This window comes from Stomoxys calcitrans, chromosome 4, assembly GCF_963082655.1.
Source record: "Stomoxys calcitrans chromosome 4, idStoCalc2.1, whole genome shotgun sequence".
Lineage (NCBI taxonomy): Eukaryota > Metazoa > Arthropoda > Insecta > Diptera > Muscidae > Stomoxys > Stomoxys calcitrans.
Genome location: NC_081555.1, coordinates 162741871 through 162757622, shown reverse-complemented (window position 1 = coordinate 162757622; position 15752 = coordinate 162741871).

Here is a 15752-nt window from a genome sequence, read left to right as displayed (position 1 = left end):
TGAGTTGAATGGACCATGAGTATGGACCAGACATGGCCATATTTGTGTGCAGCGACATGAGGTGAATTAGTTTTATGTTATTCCCGGAGATTTTTTCCCTAATTAACTTGGTATTTACGTATTTGTGATATGATAATTATGTTGGGAAAACCTACCAAAAATTGAGGTTAGCCTACCAACCTACCAGGAGGATAAAAACCTACCAAAAACGGCAACACTAATTCTGTTGTGAATTCAAAACTTACAGATATCAAAAAATCGACCTGGCCGAAGTTATTACAATCAAAACCCTTAGAACTACATACTTACTGTGTTTTTCGGAATAGAAGATTCATCCAATACTAAATTATATTCAACATGAATTGCTGCATCTCTAAGTGTTTCTCTGCATTTATCTACGCTGAGGCCAAAGAATAGGAGATCATGACGAAATCGATGGTTGACATCCTGTGATATATTGGCAATATCATGCCAAAGATCCGAGCTGTTGTCAGGTTGGACTTGAGCAAAGACCATACAATAGGTGCTGGGTTTTGGTGAGGCTAGAACTTTATTGTAGTCATGAAATTCGAAGAGAGACGGTAAACGAGGATAGTTGTTGACTGGAAGATACGAAATGAAGGAATTGGAGCAGTAGAACGCATTTTAAGGAACTCAATTCAGATTTCAATTTTAATGAACTCTGTTTTATTTTTATTTGCTGGAAAATAATATTGGCCAAGCTTTTGATGTTTTTGCCCTTTTCTATTTGTTTTGACAATAAATTTCTACTATGTTGGCTGGGTTACAGTTACACGTTACGAATATGTTAATTTTGTTACATAGAATACTTAAACATTTTAAATTTTGCGAGACAATCTGTTGTTGTTATACCCACCACCGAAGGATGGGGGCATATTCATTTTGTCATTCCGTTTGCAACACATCGAAGTATCCATTTCCGAACCTATAAAGTATATATATTCTTGATCAGCGTAAAAATCTAAGACGATCTAAACATGTCCGTCCGTCTGACTGTTGAAATCACGCCACAGTCTTCAAAAATAGAGACATTGAGCTGAAACTTTGCACAGATTCTTTTTTTTGCTGAAATTTGGGACAGTGAGTTGTGTTAAGCCCTTCGACAACTTTTGTCAATTTGGCTCTGATCGGTTCAGATTTGCATATAGCTGCCATATAGACGATGCTCCGATTTAGGGTCTTAGGCCCATAAAAGCCACTTTTATTATCCGATTTTACTGAAATTTGGGACAGTGAGTTGTGTTAGGCCCTTCGATATCTTTTGTCAATTTGGCTCTGATCGGTTCAGATTTGCATATAGCTGCCACATAGACCGATCCTCCGATTAAGGGTCAAAGGCCCATAAAAGCCACATTTTTTATCGGATTTTGCTGAAATTTGGGACTATGAGTTGTTTTAGGCCCTTCGACATCCTTCTTCAATTTGGCTCAGATTGGTCCAGATTTGGATATAGCTGCCATATAGACCGATTTCTCGGTTTTAGGTTTTTGGGTCCATAAAAAGCACATTTATTATCCGATTTTGCTAAAATTTGGGACAGTGAGTTGTGTTAGGCCCTTCGATATTCTTCGTCAATTTGGCTCTGATCGGTTCAGATTTGCATGTAGCTGTCATATATACCGATCCTCCGATTAAGGGTCTTAGGCCCATAAAAGCCACTTTTATTATCCGATTTTGCTGAAAATTTGGAACAGTGAGTTGTGTTGGGCCCTTCGACATCCTTCGTCAATTTGGCCCCGATCGGTCGAGATTTGGATATAGCTGTCATATAGACCGATCCTCCGATTAAGGGTCTTAGGCCCATAAAAGGAGCATTTATTGTCCGATGTCGCCGAAATTTGGGACAGTGAGTTAAGTTAAGCCCCTTCACATACATTATGGGACAGTTCGATCCAGATTTGGAATAAGGATGTTTTACATATTTACCCAAGGTGGTGGGTATCCAAAGTTCGGCCCGGCCGAACTTAACGCCTTTTTATTTGTTTTTCTTTTCTAGTAAAGTTAACCAGTTTAAAATTCGGAATTATAATTTTTACATGAATATTTCACACTAAGTTACAAAATATTAACAAAAAATCAAGATTTATTATTTTAACATTAAACCATATTGCTCACAATCTATTTCGCCCAGAACATTTGTTGCTATTAGACCGTAAAAAATTATTCTTAGCAACATCATTTCAAGCGTCACCGACACAATAAATTCGAACCGCCAGAATCTTTTACCGTTTTAAGACTAATACAACATGACAAAGCTTATTCAAATTTCTAGAAAAACAGAGATTAGAATGAAATCAATAGACTCATTCAAACTAGAAACATGAATAATGTAATCTTTGAAATCCTCACTTCACATCCAACTTTTGAATTTTAACAAGGGAGATTTGCTGTTTTACTGGCCTTAATTTATTTTTTTCAAGTCTATTTTGGCCTTTCCGTACAAAACATTTTTAATTTTACATATTAGTTTCCCTTTCAGACTTAATTAAAGTGTTGAAATCTATTCCAACTTTCAATTTGGCGTTTTGCTTTTTTCGCATTTCTTATACCGGTTATACTCTAAGTAAAAGTTTCTATTGATTTTATATGCAAAATTTTAAGAGATCAGTTCTTCCAAGTTTATTAATTATTATTTTAATCGTTTAAACAAGAAGTTTGGTCATTTCAAAGTCAAGAGAAGCAGCCGTGGCTTGAGTAAAAATAAACTATTGGGTTGCCCAAAAAGTAATTGCGGATTTTTTAAAAGAAAGTAAATGCATTTTTAATAAAACTTATAATGAACTTTAATCAAATATACTTTTTTACACTTTTTTTCTAAAGCAAGCTAAAAGTAACAGCTGATAACTGACAGAAGAAAGAATGCAATTACAGAGTCAGAAGCTGTGAAAAAATTTGTCAACGCCGACTATATGAAAAATCCGCAATTACTTTTTGGGCAACCCATATTTTAACCCATTAACGACTGAGACCGAATTCGTTTCTAAGACTTTTCTAATACTTTTGATAAAAAAAAATTCATATGCAGTGTTGCTGACACAAAATGTTAGCTATTCAAACGACCAAGACGTATTTATAAGGTGGCCGCATCGGCGAATTGCTACAACAAAGCATATTTTTTTGGGAACTAAATATGACAAAATTTGTATATATGGCCAAAATTCGATTCGCCGTGACATTTAAAATTTACAGCAAACTTCAACCAATCCGAGCAAGAAGAAAGGAGTTTTTTAATATTTGAGTGTTAAGCAAAGAAAAAAACAAAAATGTTGTTGTTGGTTTAACCAGCTTAGACCAATGTGTTTTTATTTCTTGCTTCTATTTCAAAACAAAACAACAAAACAACAAAAACACTTTAAAGAGTCTCAACATTTGTGGTGTGTTAAATGTATCAAGGGGCGGGCTGCAATGATCGCGATTTCGGCCTTTGCCAGGGGCCTCGTCAGGCTGCTATGCCACCAAAAGATTACATGCTTCCACCCACTCACTAATTAGTGAGCAGTGCAATGGTGCAATGGGTCTTGTTATTCAACCTTCTCTTATAGCGCAGTAAGAGAAAGTTAAATTTTAACAGCCAACATCTCTTCAAAAAGACATCTAACATCAACAACACACACAATGCTAAAGACTTGTTATCCAAACAAACTTCGATTGCCATAGAATAACTTTTCAATATGTGCATATTAACCACATATTTCTCAACGTCCTGATCGTGCTTCTATTTCTTTTCTTTGTGCTTCTTTAGTTTGGTCACAAAAATTTCATTTTGTTGTTGGTTTAACCAGCTTAGACCAATGTGTTTTATAAGAAAAGGTTGAATAACAAGACCCAACATTTCATTCAGAGGGCATGCTTCTACCATTGCACTGCTCTCTAATTAGTGAGTGGGTGGAAGCATGTAATCTTTTGGTGGCATAGCAGTCTGACGAGGCCCCTGGCAAAGGCCGAAATCGCGATCATTGCAGCCCGTCCCTTGATACATTTAACACACCACAAATGTTGAGACTCTTTAAAGTGTTTTTGTTGTTTTGTTTTGAAATAGAAGCAAGAAATAAAAGCACATTGGTCTAAGCTGGTTATACCAACAACAAATGAAATTTTGTGACCAAACTAAAGAAGCGGAAAGAAAAAAAAAAACAAAAATGTTCAAAATTCCCCTTAGCTCCAGAGGCTTTACCCACAAAACCATCAAGATGGTAGGTTTAAATAGTTTTCACAAGGTTATTGTAGCGACAAAATAGCTACCAAGTGCAGACCAGGGTAGTTCGGGCTCAATTCCAATTGGGCTGGAATTGTTTCCAACTTCAAAGGCGTGTGTTTCGATTGCAACTTGGGACCACACATCACATGTGTCAAATGCATGACTCTCTGGTGGACATGAGAATTCCTCCTGCATTGAGTTCATACTATTGGGTTGCCCAAAAAGTAATTGCGGATTTTTCATATAGTCGGCGTTGACAAATTTTTTCACAGCTTCTGACTCTGTAATTGCATTCTTTCTTCTGTCAGTTATCAGCTGTTACTTTTAGCTTGCTTTAGAAAAAAAGTGCAAAAAAAGTATATTTGATTAAAGTTCATTCTAAGTTTTATTAAAAATTCATTTACTTTCTTTTAAAAAATCCGCAATTACTTTTTGGGCAAGCCAATATTTTGATGGACATGATAATTAGCGTACCACTAGCAAAGGGCTCAAATAGGAATATGGTGTTTGGGGCTCAATCACCACAAGGACAGTTTTTGTACCCCTTTTTGAGGCTCTTGCAATGTCAGGACTTTGACGTCGCGCTGGATACATGACGGACTTACACATAATTTGTGGGGATGAGGAGGAGTTATAAACGTTTGATCACCTATCGCGGTGCTAGACGCAGGACTATGGCAAAATTAACCCATTTTTTCCTGTCTTAGTTATTTCTAGGCACATAGTCCTCTCGCCATTTTTGACTGCAATGGGTCTTGAAATGGCAGTTAGGTGGGAACTTTTCCAGCCCGTTCGGATTCGATTATTGTCATGCATGTTGGCTCCTTGTTTTCTTCACTCTAATGTCTGTCACTGTACAGCCGTAAATTTTGTCTAAGTTCTTCGGCGCTTTTGGAATCTTTTCGGGGGCGGCACAGTACCTAGATCCTTGAGTGAAGCTGATAGCAATTAAGGTTGTTCGACGCGTACCATTATATAACCTAATTTTAGGAACTATAACAGCAACAAACATTATAAGGCGAATTTAAAAATGAATTGACATATCAAGTTCTGTCTGCTGTGCTGATGCGGCCACCTTATTAAATACGCCTTGCAAACGACCAAATTTTTTAGTGTAAAAATATTTGCTATTGATTCAAATGCCCAGCATACCGCTGGCAGCAGTACCTCGCATTTGACCTCAAGTATCGTCTAAGGTATATGATTGGAAATCTCTGCCATTACTTCCAGGTTTCCTATCGTCGCCTCATATATACAGCTGTGGTATGACTTGCTGCTATGCTCTATGCATTCTCATATCGCCTTAAGTCGCATAGCAGCAGTGGCTGCCTCACACTTCTGTGTATGTCTTTGGGTCGAATATCTATAATAGTTTCCAGTATCCTAGTCCTCGTGGACCTCATCGCTCCGCCTATGCCAAGACAACATGTTCTCTGAACTCGTTGTATCATCCTTACGTTGGACTTTTTCTCCATGGCAGTCCACCAAACTGCTGAGGCGTGTGCAAGCATTGGTCTAATCACGCTCTTGCAGTGCCAGTGGACTATCCTCGGATTCAGGTCCAATTTTGAGCCTACGTCCCGTTTACATAGTGCCCAACATCTGTGAGCCTTCTCAGTACGCTCCTGAATGTGACACTTCCAACTCAGTTTCGTGCCCAAGATCACTCCTAAGCATTTGATCTTATCAGATACCGAAATCCTCCTAATGAGGAAACAGGGTGCGTAAATTGGCCCACCTTCATCTTCCTTGTGAACAGACACCAAAGTGTACATCTTAGCATGAAAGGATACTTCTATTTTATGCACAACCTCTTGTAGGGCAGTCTCCAACGACCTTCCCATGACATAGGCATGCTGTTTGTGTTTGAGCTCTCCTTTGGATGTCCTACTCTATATCGTTCTATGGGTTTGTATAGAATAAGGCTTATATATCTGTTGGCCTTGGTGTCGCATAACTTGTCTTGCCAGGCTTGGGTATAAACCACCCTTGCCTACTGCCAGGCTTTCTGAGTATATGCAAGCCCTAGGCACACTGTTAAAATAGCGGCCGGAGGGGGCGCCGGATAGTCGTCGCCCTCCTTTTGTAATTGCTACATTTCCCATGAACATTCCATTAAGGAATTTTCTGTATTAGCGCCGGAAATATTCCATCAGGTCCAGTTGACTTAAATGGTGGGAAGCACCTCAAGGTTTTCTTCACCATAAGTTCTGTGACGATTTAGCTTTCGATCAACATCATTATTCCAAAATTCCGTTGTATCCGTGAGTTCTGCGTATGCTGTGGAAACTGCGTTTTCATCAAAAGGCTTCAAATATCCTCCGTTGTCTCTGCTCTCAATCCCATGTGTTTTGAAAGAAACTGAAGCTGTTAAAATATCGGCCGGAGGGGCTCCCGATAGTCGTCCTCCTTTTGTAATTGCTACATTTCCCATGAACATTCCATTAAGGAATTTTCTGTAGTAGTGCCGGAAATATTCCATCAGGTCCAGTTGACTTAAATGGTTAGAAGCCCCTCAAGGCTTTCTTTACCATAAATTCTGTGATGATAGGCTTTCGATCAACCTCATTATTCCAAAATTCCGTTGTATCCGTGAGTTCTGCGTAGGCTGTGGAAAATGCGTTTTCATCAAAAGGCTCAAAATGTTTTCCATTATTTCTGCTCTCAATCCATGTGTTGTGAAAGAAACTTTTTCATCTTTGCGGCTATCGACCTGTTCGCAGAAAAGCTTCCAGTAGGAACGTTTCGCCGCTGTGATTACCAAATTCTATATTTGGATATAGCTCCAGATTTAAGATCTTGCACCCATAAGAGATTTCGCTAAGATCTTGCACCGATTTCGCTGATATTTGGCACAGTGATCTTTGTTAGGCTTTTTGACATCCGTGCCTCATATGATTCAGATCGGTTTATATTTGAATAGAGTTTTTATATATACCGATCTCCCCATTAAAAGTGCATTTATTATCCGTTTCCGCTAAAATTTGAAAATGTGTTGTCGACGTCCGTACTGAGTTTGATTCAAATCGGACTATATTTCGCTAGGAGGCCACCGTAGCGCAGAGGTTAGCATGTCCTCCTATGACACTGAACGCCTGGGTTCGGAAAATTTTCTAACGCTGGCGACCATGTGGTGTGGCAGCCATGTAAAAACTTCTCCAAAAAGAGGTGTGTCGCACTACGGCACGCCATTCGGACTCGGCCTTATCGACCTTATCATTGAGCCTAAACTTGAATCGGATAATTTAAGGTCTCTACTGAAGTTCTATAAGAGCTTCACAATAGAGAGAGATAGAGAGACCTTCACAATTAGTTCATAGCCCATTTTCGGTTTTAACCTACCTATGAAAAAAAAATTCTGCAAAGACAAGAAAGAAAGACAGAATGCATAACAAAGGCCAGCACTGAACTCGTTATATATTGGGTTGCCCAAAAAGTAATTGCGGATTTTTTAAAAAAAAGTAAATGCATTTTTAATAAAACTTAGAATGAACTTTAATCAAATATACTTTTTTTACACTTTTTTTTCTAAGCAAGCTAAAAGTAACAGCTGATAACTGACAGAAGAAAGAATGCAATTACAGAGCCACAAGCTGTGAAAAAATTAGTCAACGCCGACTATATGAAAAATCCGCAATTACTTTTTGGGCAACCCAATATTTAAAGACTTCTGAAGATCGAAAACCTGAATTACTCGCTGTCATTTTCAAAAGATGAACTGATGACACAAATCGTTTGCAAACTGTTTGTAAAATATACCCGAATACCTGGAGCACAAGTGTCAAGGCCCCCGCTATGCTCCGAAAGCTTTTTAGAGGCGTAATTAGTCATTTAAGGCTACCTGGGTGTTGTGTACGAAACTTGGCTGCATTGGCAGTATGTATTTTGTGAGATGTGATATACGTTGATTGCAAGAATGGGCTAAATGTAAATAGGGTACTACCCATATGTATTGAAGAAAAAGGTAGTACATTGGCTGCTGATTCGCAGAACACCAGGAGGGATGGGTATCTCAAACTGAAAACTGGACAAATTGACTGGCCTGGCCGACAATAGTCTGTACCTCTATATTACGATATTTTTGACAGGATATGAAAATTTTATGTTTGTGGTTGCTAGCATATCTCAAGGTGACAAAGAACCTTCCCATGACTGAGGCCTAGCTGGTTTAGCCACCTTATCAAACTGCATCTTTTGAGAGGTGCAACCCACAATGGGCAATTGCAACGTTCACTTCAAATTATCATCTATTGCGTTTATTACAATGTTTTTTTTTCTTAAATCTATTATCGTATACTCTTAAATATCCATTTTGGTATTAAAATATAAAAACAGGTTTTCTAGATAAAACTACTTTTGTTTCTTCTCCTGTGAATTTTCCTGTACAGACGACTTTGATACTGAAAAAAAAGAGAACAAATTCATTAATATGATATTCAAGAAACTTTACTTAGAATTGCAAATACAAACCATATCTGAAGAGCAAATTCACCAAATTCCCTAAAGGAAATTCCACCAACAAAGAAAATATGAAGGCTATAGACATCGATAAAACACTCACTGTGATGGTCAAGGAGCCCTTACAAAGAAAAAGTTACAAAAGTTTTATGAAACATGCGTTTTCAAAAAACATTATATGTATGTATATGCTGCATACCACATAGGCATCCGATAATTCGAGACTGTCCCTATAGAGTCCCGAAATGATTCTAAGTATTGGAGCATGCCATATAAACATTCCAAATGTAAGACGTCCCACAGTACGGAACATTTCCATTGAACACAAGTCATAGGCAATCCCTGGAAATCAAAACCTATCATTTTCGAACATTGATTTCTGCAGAAGCTTTTAAATACTTACATCCCCATTTCATAGCCATCATCATTACGGAGAATCCTCCATAAAGTACCCATAAATTACGGAAACCGGCACTGTATAGGGCCAGCCACAAGGAAGGTTCTCCATTGTTTTTGTCTATCACCCAAACCGCCGTATAAAGTACGGTTAACGGCACATATAGATGCGCTATCACAAATGGTATCTGAACAAAGACATTTCTTGCATATTTACTCAAACGTTCTTTGGTTTTGCTAAAGTGTTCCGTTTGATACCACTCGGCGCATAGAATACCCATTAGATAGCCACCCAAGTTGCCATAGAATGTAATGTATGTTGTATAAAATGTGTCCTTAAACTTAAAATACAAATAGCGATATAGTCTGTAAATAGCGCAAAACAAAGATGGAGGCAATAATCTCAAAAACCATAGATACTTTGGCATTTAAGGTAGCTCTACTCACTCGGGTTTCAGATAGACATTGACATCCAGGCGATAGATGTAGGTAAGGGTGCCGAGTATAAGAAATGAAAGAGTTGCCATGGTAATGTAAATTGGCTTTTTAAGCCTTGGAAATCTAAATGAAAAAAAAATTAAGAGATTAAATATGGAGGATTTATTTATTAGGATGTTAGTTAATTGGGAAAATTTAGGATATCATAAAGTTGAGAAGCATAGTCTACTACTAGACATAAATCCGTAAACGGTGTCCACTATATCACTAAGTCACTATGGCAAAAACAAAACACAATCTATATACAAAAATATAAAACGAGAAATTTTTACGACAAACAAAATAATTTTATCACCAATTTTTGCTTTTGTTGTAACTGTGTAACGTTTCACTTCAACATATTAAACGTTAGCCATAAACGTAGTATTTTTGAACGTAACTAACTTTGTTTATCGTAAATCCTATGGCAGCTTCGTTTACGGTAAAAGGAGCTTCCTTTTGTTGTAAAACCAAAAACTCTTTAATTGAAAAGTGTTTCGATAGCCACAAACGATTATTTGTGTACCTTATTCTCTTGTGTCTCTCCTACTAGAGAGAAAGGATGAGTATTTAAGCATATAGATCAGTGGTTGGCAAAAATACTCACTCTATTGCTCATTACTTTGTACGTTCACAAGAAAAAAAACATGTAAAAAGGCGTTAAGTTTGGCCGGGACGAACTTCGGGTATATATGTAAACCACCTTTCGTCATAATCCGGTGAAAAATGCATAATTTGTGCCCCCATATAGATCTTTTTGGTAGCTATATCAAAATATCGCCCGATCTGAACCATATACGACACGGATGTCGAAAAGCTTAACACAAATCTCTGTCCAAAAATTCAGCGAAATCGCACAATAAATGCGCCTTTTATGGGCCCCAAGACCTTAAATCGAGAGATCGGTCTATATGGCAGCTATATTAAAAATTATATAGACCGATCTGGGCCAAATTGGAGAAGGATATCGAAGGTCATGACACAACTCGCTGTCCCAAATTTTGGCGAATCGGACAATGAATGCGCCTTCTATGGGTCCAAAACCATAAATCGAGAGATCAGTCTATATGGCAGCTATATCCAAATCTGAACTGATCTGAGCCAAATTGCAGAAATATGTCAAGGGGTCTAACCCAACTCACTGTCCCAAATTTCAGAGAAATCGGACAATAAATGCGGCCTAAGAACTTAAATCGAGAGATCGGTCCATATGGCAGCTATATCCAAATCTGGACCAACCTGAGCGAAATTGAAGCAGGATGTCGAAGGGCCTATCACAACTCACTGTCCCAAATTTCAGCAAAATCCGATGATAAATATGGTTTTTATGGGCCTTAGACACTTAATCGGAGGATCGATCTATATGGCAGCTATATTCAAATCTTGACCAATCTGAGCCAAATTGAAGAAGAATGTCGAAGGGCCTAACACAACTCACTGTCCCAAATTTTGGCAAAATCGGACAACTAATGCGTCTTTTTTGGGCCCAAGACTTTAAATCGGTGGATCGGTCTATATGGCAGCTATACCCAAATCTTAACCGATCTGGGCCAAATTGAAGAGAGATGTCTTACGGTCTACCATAACTCACTGTCCCAAATTTCAGCAAAATCGGATAATAAATGTGGCTTTTATGGGTCTAAGACCTTAAAACGGTGGATCGGTCTACATGGGGGCTATATATCAAGATATAGTCCGATATAGCCCATCTTAGAACTGAACCTGCTTATGGACAAAAAAAAAAGAATCTGTGCAAAGTTTCAGCACAATTTCTCTATTTTTAAAGACTGTAGCGTGATTTCAACAGACAGACGGTCAGACGGACGGACATGGCTAGATCGTCTTAGATTTTATAGGGTCGGAAATGGATATTTCGATGTGTTGCAAACGTAATGACAAAATGAATACACCCCCATCCTTAGGTGGTGGGTATAATAATCCCAAGCAGACCCATAGACTAGCAAATAATTGCAATTGCGTGCTCGTCACTAATATAGACAAATTCTCACAAACAACATGTTTTCCTTTTTTGATTTGACTGAGCATAGAGCTGTCAGTATATTGAGCAGCTCGCACGAGTGCGCACGGTAAACTTGTAAAGTGACAATTTTTAATGTTTCGGTAAACAAACTATACCATCATCAGGGATTGGTTCTGCGGTATCCTCTTCGCCGCCAACGTCGGCGAAGCAGTTTACCCACTAGCAGTTGGGTAAAATGTTCATTCCATTCTCACACGGCATATTTTTGACTAGTTTTCTTTTCGATTTTCTCCCACTACGCAACGGGAGGTCTTGCCCAACTCACTGTTTTAAATTTCAGCATAATTAATTAATGAGGCTTAACACCCTAAATCGGTAGATCGCTCTATATGACAGCTATATCAAATTTAGTCCTATCTGGATCATTTTCAGTTTGGATGTCGAGAGATTTTATTTAAATCCCTGTTTCAAATTTCAGCGAAATCGGTCAATTTATGCAGCAGCTATGAGCTTAAGACCCTAAATCGACAGATAGATCTATGTGGTAGCTACTAGAACCGGCAAAATATCGATGACATTATCAATACTATCGAGATTTAATTTTTTGACTGAATATCGATTGATATTTTTCCGATGGATACTATCGCAAAAGTTCATTTTTTTGTGCAAAATTAAACAAAATAAGCATTCCGACACTGAATGCATCCTTTAAGATAAATTGCACCTATAGAGGGCGCAATTTTCACCCTTTTAGGCTAACATTTTGTACAATGATTTCTCTCATGACTTCCGACTGACTTTATTAATCTTGGTTTTATTTCGTATGTGCATTGATATTGCTTCTATAAAAATCGATCTCTTGATTTTTACTTCTCATTTTCGTTTGAAATATAGGTGATGAGATCGATACTATCGATATTTATTACTAAAACTATCGAAAATATCGAATTTTGCGATTATCGATAGTTGCCAGCTCTAGTAGCTACAGGCAGAAAAGTAATTCGTTTCACATAAAAGAAATTTTCGCCAAGTAAACGTATTTTTTGAAAAACATTGGATTTTGTTTACGATAAATGAACATGTTCTTTTGCGATAAATTTTTGCAAGAATTTGTGCCAAATAAAAAGTAACGTCATATTTTGTATATTCTTTTTAATTTTAAAATAGATTGTGCATATTGCAAAGGCTACCAAGTTCAATTTAATGTTGTAACACAATTCTTGCTCAAATTTTTACCAATTATAAGCAGATCTAATTTGGTTATTCCAACTCTTCCAGAATATATTTACATTTATAACGATGTTATGATACCAATTACGTCAAAAGCCTTCCATGTTGCTCTAATGATTTTTGTCATTGGACGTACCTGTGGTGAACCTTTAAAAATTGTAAATTTCCGAGTTTACCATCCGCCCATCACTTTTTATCCTTCGCTGATCTATACGCTTAAATACTCACCCTCTCTTTCTCTCTCACTAGTAGGAGAGACACAAGAGAATAATTATTGGTCCGGTAAACGAATAATCATTTGCGGCTATCGAAACACTTTTGCCATTAAAGAGTTTTTGGTGTTACAACAAAAGAAAAGTACTTTTACCGTAGACGAAGTTGCTAAAGGATTTACAATAAATAAAGTTAGTAATATTCTACAATACTACGTTTATGGCTAATGTTTAAAATGATGAAGCGTAATGTTATATAATAACAATAAAAGAAATACTTCGTAAAACAAGTATTTTGTTTATCGTAAAAATGTCTCAAACGCCTTTTTTTGCGTGTATATCTAAAAATGGTCTGATCTGGACCTTATTCGGGTCGGAATAGGGGAAGGCCTACAGCAAGTCACTCTTTAAAATTTTAGCGAAATCGTATAATAAATGCAGGTTTTTATTGTTGTTTTTGTTGTTATATCCCAGGGGCCCTGGGCATGCGTATAGACGATATAAACCGCGCATATAACTGCTAAACTTAGATAAGTCATGGCAAACTTAGGTAGGCCTCACTTAATGAAGACTTATGATAGCATATGGTATCGAAATATGGGGCCAGACATTGCAGATGAACGTCGAGCAAAATCCCTACAGAACGGCACCTCGTAAGGGTATTAAGGGTATCCTAATACCCATCCTACTAAACAGTGGCCTGAACCACATTTTATCCGGTCATCTGGGCAATATACATTTTTAAGTTAAAATACTTTCTACATCTATTTCCGACATTACTTACTTGGCAGTCACAATTATCAGTAAAGTATACAGCATGAATAAGTGGACATCTGTGGATATATACCAAGTGTGTTGGGAGCACTGTAATAATATGAAATTTTATTTTTAATTATTCAGGTATACGATATAAAGCATACATATACTGTTATAACCAACACCACAGGATAAATTCAGTCTTAAAAGCTACAAACCCCCATTTCAAAAGGCTGACAAAAACTGAAACTAAGGTCCATGTAATGCAGCGTTGCCATACTGTCAAAAATTAAACTAAATAAATAAAAAAATTTTGAACCACTATAACTTTGAAATAAGTAAAATATGTATCAAAAATTAAAAAAAAATATTTTATCATAAAAAAAAATTATTTTTTTCCAAATTTTTACCTTTTTGATCACCTTTCAATTTTTTCCAAACTCCCTTCAAAATGCTCCTTATTTCATCACTTCTACCCTATAAAACTAAACGGAAAGCCATATTTCTGTGAGATACATATTAATTAAGGAGGCCACCGTGGCGCAGAGGTTACCATGTCCGGCAATGACGCCGAACGCCTGGGTTCAAATTCCGGGCGGGAACATCCCTACTTGTTTTCCATATGAAGCCCCTAAATTGGTTCATGTATAGAGATGGGCGATGGGTAAATACCTAAAATGTATTTACCCTATAAATTGGGTAGATACCCGGGTATTTACCCATTTATACCCAATAGGTATAAAAATATTTGCCAAACAATATACCGATCGCTATATATACCGATCTCCAGACTTAAAGTCTTGAGACAATAAATTGGTCGTTTTTCATCCGATTTCGATGAAATGTGGCACAGTGAGTTCTGGTGGACCCCTACCCATTTCTGTGAAGTGTGGTTTAGATCGGACTATATTTGGATGCAGCTGCCCTATAGGCCGACCGCTCGATCTCCTGATATAGGGTATTGAGGCCATAAAGATCCAAATTTGAGAGAGTAAAGTTGACTGCAACTGTTACTGTGCCAAGGGGTCTATTCCAAATTTCGTAAATGTGTGCGTTCAATGCCTTTAATCCGAATATAGAGCTATATGGCAGCAGGCTACAAATACAGACAGATCCTTTCATGTTGAGGCGTTTATGCAACTCACAGTTACGGCGAAAATCAGTAGTAAATGCGCTTTTATACCCTCATGACCTTAAATCGGAAGATTGCTTTATCCAAACTCGGCACGATTGTTCATTGAAATCGGTGCAAAAATATGACTTTTATGAACTCACAAGAATTCTTATGGGAAGGGTGCTTTTGCAAGATATAGGCCAGCGGACGGACTTGGCTAGATCGTCTATGTACTTTGTAGGGTTGAAAATGTATCATTTGATATAATGCAAATGGAGTGACAAAATGGCCAACTCTTCGGTAGTGGGCGTAAAAAACTTATATCGCATTTTTGGCTTGTAGAACATTTGGTAGGTTTTGGTCGGATTTGGTGGGATCTTTCTTAAATTTTGGTAGGAAATAATTTTCTTGAGTGGCAACTAAGAAACAGGGGCAAACTTCACACATATCAGTGGGTGCAGTCCGATTCAAGTTTTAAGCTCAATGATAAGGGGCCTACTTTTTATAGCCGAGTCCGAACGGCATGCCACAGTGCGACACCTCTTTCGAGAGTAGTTTTACATGGCATAGTACTTCACAAATGTTGCCAGCATTAGGAGGGGAAAACCACCGTTGAAAATTTTTTTCTAATGTTCTCGCCAGGATTCGAACCCAGGCGTTCAGCGTCATAGGCGGACATGCTAACCTCTGCGCTACGGTGGCATCCAACACTAACACTGGTCTTGTCTACTTGGATTCCTTGATATTTGACCAATCTCTTGATCGTTACCAGTGTGTCATTTAAACGCATGTCGACTTTCGTTGGGATACTCGCTTTCATCATCCCCAATTATATATCTCTCTATGTCCCCAAGTTTGTTTAGGGTGCCAAATATTTCCGTTGCCTTTTTGTCGCAAGGGCCGAGGACT